Raw genomic sequence first — 6000 nt, forward strand, 5'->3', positions numbered from 1 at the left:
AAAGGCCTAGACATTTCTGCATGTCTTTTACTGTCTTGGGCTGAGGCTGATCACGTATAGTTTGTATTCTAGAACCTGCTATCTTTTTGCCTTCTGCGGACAACACTTGGCCCAAATACAGCACTTCTTTGTGCACAAACTGTAATTTTTTCCTGTCCACTTTGTGGTATGGACAATATTGAGGCGCTGGCCCTGATGTGTTCACATTTTGTCTTCCCCTTCCTCTCCCTATTCCTATCACTCCCTGCACTTCATCACTCTTCTTAAAGCGCCATTCAGCAATAAAATGTCCAATATTATCGCAGTAATGGCATTTAAAATTTCTTCTTCCTTGCATCTGTCTCCCCTCTCTTTGACCCTTTCCTTGCTCCCTGTTTGCAACAGGAACCTGCACAGTCATTTCTTTTCCTGTCATTTCCTTCTCATTTTTCTGTATTTTTTGTGTCACCAGTTTAGCTTGGGCTCTGTCACTTTGGTCTTTATTCCTCCTTTCTTTTTCTTCCTTTTTTCTACAAAAATGTATAATATGTGCTTGTATTTCTGCCCAGGGCTTTACATCTAAAGCCACAACCTGATCTAAATGGTCTTGTATATCTCCTGGAAGCCCCTGTTTTAAAACATTGTAGAATAATCTACAACTACCTCCTATGTCTACAGGTCCTACATCTGCTTCCCACTTTTTCTTCATCATTGTTATGTAGTCTGCACAGGACTGTCCTGGAGACATAGTTTGTGTCATCAATGCCCCAATATCTGGTTGGTCTGGGTACCTATTCCTTAATTCAGTCCACACTCTAGAGCGCACAACTCCAAAAGCAGACCCATCATGTTTTCCTTTAGTAATAGTTACTCCTTGTATCCATGCACTTCTCATTATACTATCCACCTCATCCCCGACTATGGAGCTCAAAAGGCTCTTTACATCCCCAAGAGCCAAAGGTATCCCAGCTGTTGCATTTTTAAATGTCTATATCCATTTCCCTGCTCCTTCATGTAATGGAGGTAGGCCTTTTTTTAGATTTTCTTTATCCATGTGTTGCCATGGAACATAGACAGGCTGTGCTCCCTGTGTCTTATACACCAGTGGCATCTGCATTACAGCGGTATTCCTGTCACCATGTGCCTCATAAGGTGTGTCAGACCTTAAAGCATATTTCTTCCTCACACACAGACTTTGTTGCATGTAATCATAATCCCACTCTGGATCTCATAACCTTGAAAAATACATAAATCAGCCATATTTATCAATTCAGGGTCAAAGGATCCTGCTCTTGGCCACACTTTCATCTGTGGCACCATGCCTGCTGTCCATCCTGCAAGGTTATTAGTAAATGGGACAACATTATACCAACTATTTTATCCCTTTGCTACTATTTCATTGGGTGTCAAGTCACTGTTTCCTTTCCTTTCTTTTCTCTGTATAAAACTTGTCATTCCCTGCATATTTTGTACATGAAGGGATCTTACTTCAGCTGGAGGGGAACTTTGTCCTAACTCTATCATGCCCTCTGCACGAAATGGACGCCCAGACCTTGTTGTACTACTGGGAAACACCTGCTTTCCTCTTAATTGTTCTCTAAAAGCACTTTGTTCCTCTAATCTTCTTCTATTCATTTCAGCATTTCTGTTCTCGGTCTCTTGCCACAATTCCATACGTTCCCGGTCAAGAACCCTTCTAGTTTCACTCTCCACTGAGTTTATTTCTTCCTCATCTTTCTCATCCTCACCTGTCACATTTTTGATTTCTAAATCATATCCTATGTCCCTTACAACTGGCTTTGCATCTGGTTTAAATGATAGGTTATTACATATATTTGAACAGTCATCAGCAATAAGGCTTAATCTCTTAATTGTATTCTGTATTCCCTTTACAGTGGTGGTCATGGCACGATAACCCTTATCCTCTTCCTGATATATTTTTGATTGTGCCCCTAAATCAAACTTCACCTGTGGGGTGCTAGTATAATATCCATTTCCCTCACTTGAGTTTTGAGTAATCTTGCTAGCCCATTCTATTATATCTTTTGAATTTTGTTCCAGTAATTTTCCATTGTTGTCTTGCCTTAATTTTACTGAAATGTCTCCTGTTAAGGACACTGTTCCCTCATATACTTTTTCAGGTTTAAGAGGGTCTTTATTAATTGTTTGAGCAAAATCAACCTCCCCCATTTGTAATAAGTCATCAGCCTTTGGTGTAACTTTGTTTATGTCAGTCAAAGGAATTAATATTGGATCTTTATAGCCTAAAGCTGGAACATCAGTGTCCACTGAGTCTATTAAGGTAGTGGATTCCTTATCTTCCACTGACAATGATGGATACATACCCTGACGGCATAAGGGCCCTTTAATTATCTCAGAATATGTCGGGGTGGTGCTATGGCTTCTACATGGGAATCCTGACTGAATATCTTCCACATGTCCAATGATGCTAATCTTTTTGTTCTCTTATCTCCTTTATATGCTCCTAAGATATATGGGCTATCACTGTGTTATCAAAAGAGCCATCTGGTGGCCATGGAACCAGGGAAGTCTTTGTGCCTTCTGCCCATTCCTGACAATGTCTTTTTATTCTGTCAGAGTCTCCTGGAAATGTGGAAATCATATGGCCTAAAGGAGTCCCTTTGTCTCCCTGCCTCCCCTTGGAAGATGTCTTAAAGAAAGGCATGACCTCACAATTTACCTTGTAAACTACTAAAAAACTTTGACTATTCTTAAAGGCTCCTATCCTAATGTAGTTCACACTAAAAACAGTTGGTACCTCTGATAATGCAAGAGAACTTATAATCTATTACACATGATATAACAATCACAAATATACATTATATTTATATATACATATATATTTAGAAAAACAACTCACATAATATAAATACAAAATGTCAACTTTTCCTCTTTCTCTGACGTTTTCCTAATTCAAACTGTCAGGATAAACCTCTTAGATAATTCCTATTTCTGTAATAATTCCCAAGGGGAACGAAAAACAGTCTGCCAAGTTTAACTAAATAAACCTCTATTTCTCTGACGATTCCTAAACAAAAGGTCTGTCAGGATCAACAAAACACATTTAATTCTCTCTTTTCCTCTATGACGATTCCTAAACAAAGGTTTGCCAGGATTAACTAAATACACATCTCCGTTTGTAACAGTTGTGGATCAATACACAAGGATTCGACAATCGCCATTTTATCCTACCTTATCTGGCCGCTGCAGACCTCCCCCAGACCGGTACCCCTGTTGTCCAAAAAACAGATCTTTCGTATCAACGGGCGTCTGTCATCCTCCTCAAATTGTGCACGACTAAATTAGTTGTCCAAAGGGGCCCCGAAGGGGAACCTCCCCAACGGCAGGGAGGAGCAAAGGGGATCTCTTGGCTGGCTCTGCCACAATGTCGGGAAAAAATCCTTTAAGCAGTGCAAATCATTTAATCACCACATCTGCAACAAAAGGGAGTACAAAAAGGTTTATTGTCCATGCCAGGCTAATTCAGCTGGGAGAGTGATGTGCTATGAGCGAAGCACAAGTCAGTCTCAACTAACATACACTTTAAGTCTACATCTTATAATACTAATTTTGGCCTAGATCCATATTTAATACAATGTTCACAATAGAAAAAGCTTCCTGCGTTTCCGTTATGTCCCACCCAGATTACATACATTTATTTAAAGAACAGCTCTTTCCTGTCATTTGTGACTTCTCATGACAAACTAACAGACTACAATGGAAAACATTCTTGCTGCTCTGAATTTCCTGTTAAAATATCCTAGGCAGGACGTTCTCAGCTCGAATACAATGAAGAGGAAAAAACACTTAAACCAAACCGCATTGAGACCTTTTTTTGAAAGCAGGCTGTAGGTTATTTCCAGATACAATTGTGCAACTTTAACATGCACGTTTAAACAGAATTATACCATTTTTCTGTCTTTACATAATATTTCACAGTGTGTGGGCACGTGACAGATAAAACTGAATAATTAGGTCCTAAATCTAAATTAGATAAGGTACCACGATCCTCGTCCCAAATAGGACCTTACATGGAGTGAAACCCCCTAGAGAACTTCTTGGCTGGTTATTAAGCGCTCTCTGTACCCCATATAAGGGATTGACCCAACTACCGCCCTTGCCTAATACCCTAGCTGTTAAAGATTGCTTTAAGTCCCGTTTTTTCCTGCCACCACCAAATTTCCCTCAGGATGGTACGGGGAGGAGTACCCAAATGCTATGCCCATACTTTCCATGTCCTCTTTGTAAGTCTGAGAGCTAAACGCCGGGGCACGGTCAGAATGTAAAGTGCCAACTGCGTATGTCCTTATAATGACTTGCAAATCTTTTATAACGTTTAGAGCGTCAGCCAAACGTGGAGGCCAAACCCATAGGAATCTGAAGCATGAATCCACTGCAACCATGATATATTTTTTAGCCCCATCAGATTGTAAGGGGCTGCAGTGGTCTAAGTACACACATGCAAGAGGTTTGTCTGATTTTAACATTGGTGTCTGTGCCGGGTGTGTAATTGTTGATCCCTTCATCTGCTGGCAGATGTCACATTTCAAGACATAGTCCTTAGTTTGTTTTGTTAGACCTGGCCACCAGTAGCGCTGTTTCAATAAAGAAATAGTCGCTGTAACATCTGTGTGCGCAGAGCCCAAACCCTCGTGTGCTGCTAGTATTAAACCTTGCCTTCGATCCATATTTGGTATTAACCTATTCCCCACTCCAGGAATCTGAGCATATGGAATGTTTTGTGCATCTAACTTTTTAGGTACTGCTGTGCTGCCTTTGCGTGAAGCGATGATAGCTACCATAATCTTACCGTCTAGTCTCGTTTTAGAGAGAGTGATTGCAGCTACAGTAGCCGTGCGTACAGCCCCCTTTGCGGCTTCATCAGTCAATGAATTCCCTTCATCGTGAACACCATCACGTTGATGACTCAGTGTATGGATCACGTGAGCCCTTGGTAGTCCATTTTTTAACTCCACTACCTGTTCCCATAGCATTTTATGCTTAATTGTGCCACATTTTGCACCTTTAAACCTGTTTAGTTCCCAATGATGTAAGTACTCATTGTACGACTGTATACAGTAAAAGGAATCACACACAATTAGTGTGGGGAATACGTGATCCGTATTTACAAGTGCCAGTATCAGTGTTTTTAGTACTGCAAACTGAGCCATGCAGTCTCCTAGAGATTGCGTTTTAGGGCAACTTGGCTGGAACTTTCCATCCTGCATGCGACCTTTAACGATAGCACAGGCTGCGCTGTATTGCTGCTTACTTCCTATGGCCAGTTGCGCAGATCCGTCAGTGTAAATTATGTATTCATTCTGATCTAGAGGCAAAATTTCATTAGGTAGATTATATTCTTGTTCGTATTGCAGGAATGCTTGTGCTTTTAAACTTGAATCAAATCTGTATTCAACATCCGTTGCAGTAAGAGAATTAGCCCATTATATTCATCTCGGATGTAAGGCTTTTGCATTTGAGAGGCTAGCCTTTGTAACAGCTTCTAAAGCTGGTACCGGGGTTATGACAATTATGCGTTTCCCCTAAGCCAGTGCTCTTTCTTTTGCTACAGCGCTCTGAACAGCTGTCAGTATTTTTTCTGTTGAAGTGAAACGCATTACTGCGTTTGTGTATAGGTGTGATTTGTATTCGATTGGTACCATTTCGCCTTCTTTGAAGGTTAAGTAAGTGTACCCGCATTGACCTGCTATTACATGGATCACCAAGTTGCGTACATTTACGCGTGTCTGTAAGTGTTTGGAAGCAATTCTGTCTTCTTGTATTGAACGTAGGATATTAGAATGTTCCTGTATCCAGTGTTTGACTGAAAAGTCAGGTTTCATTAAATCGTAAAAAGGTTTTACCCTTTCTGTGTTATCCAAAATGTATGTTCTGCCGAAATTTAGGAATCCCAGTATTGATTGTAAGTTTTTTAATGTTTTTGCAGGTTGGAGCAGCGCACACTTTTCTAAAAAGTGACTTTTTCCTTCACTTGAAGGA

The sequence above is a fragment of the Triturus cristatus genome, chromosome 1_1 (assembly GCF_964204655.1).
Source record: "Triturus cristatus chromosome 1_1, aTriCri1.1, whole genome shotgun sequence".
Classification (NCBI taxonomy): Eukaryota; Metazoa; Chordata; class Amphibia; order Caudata; family Salamandridae; genus Triturus; species Triturus cristatus.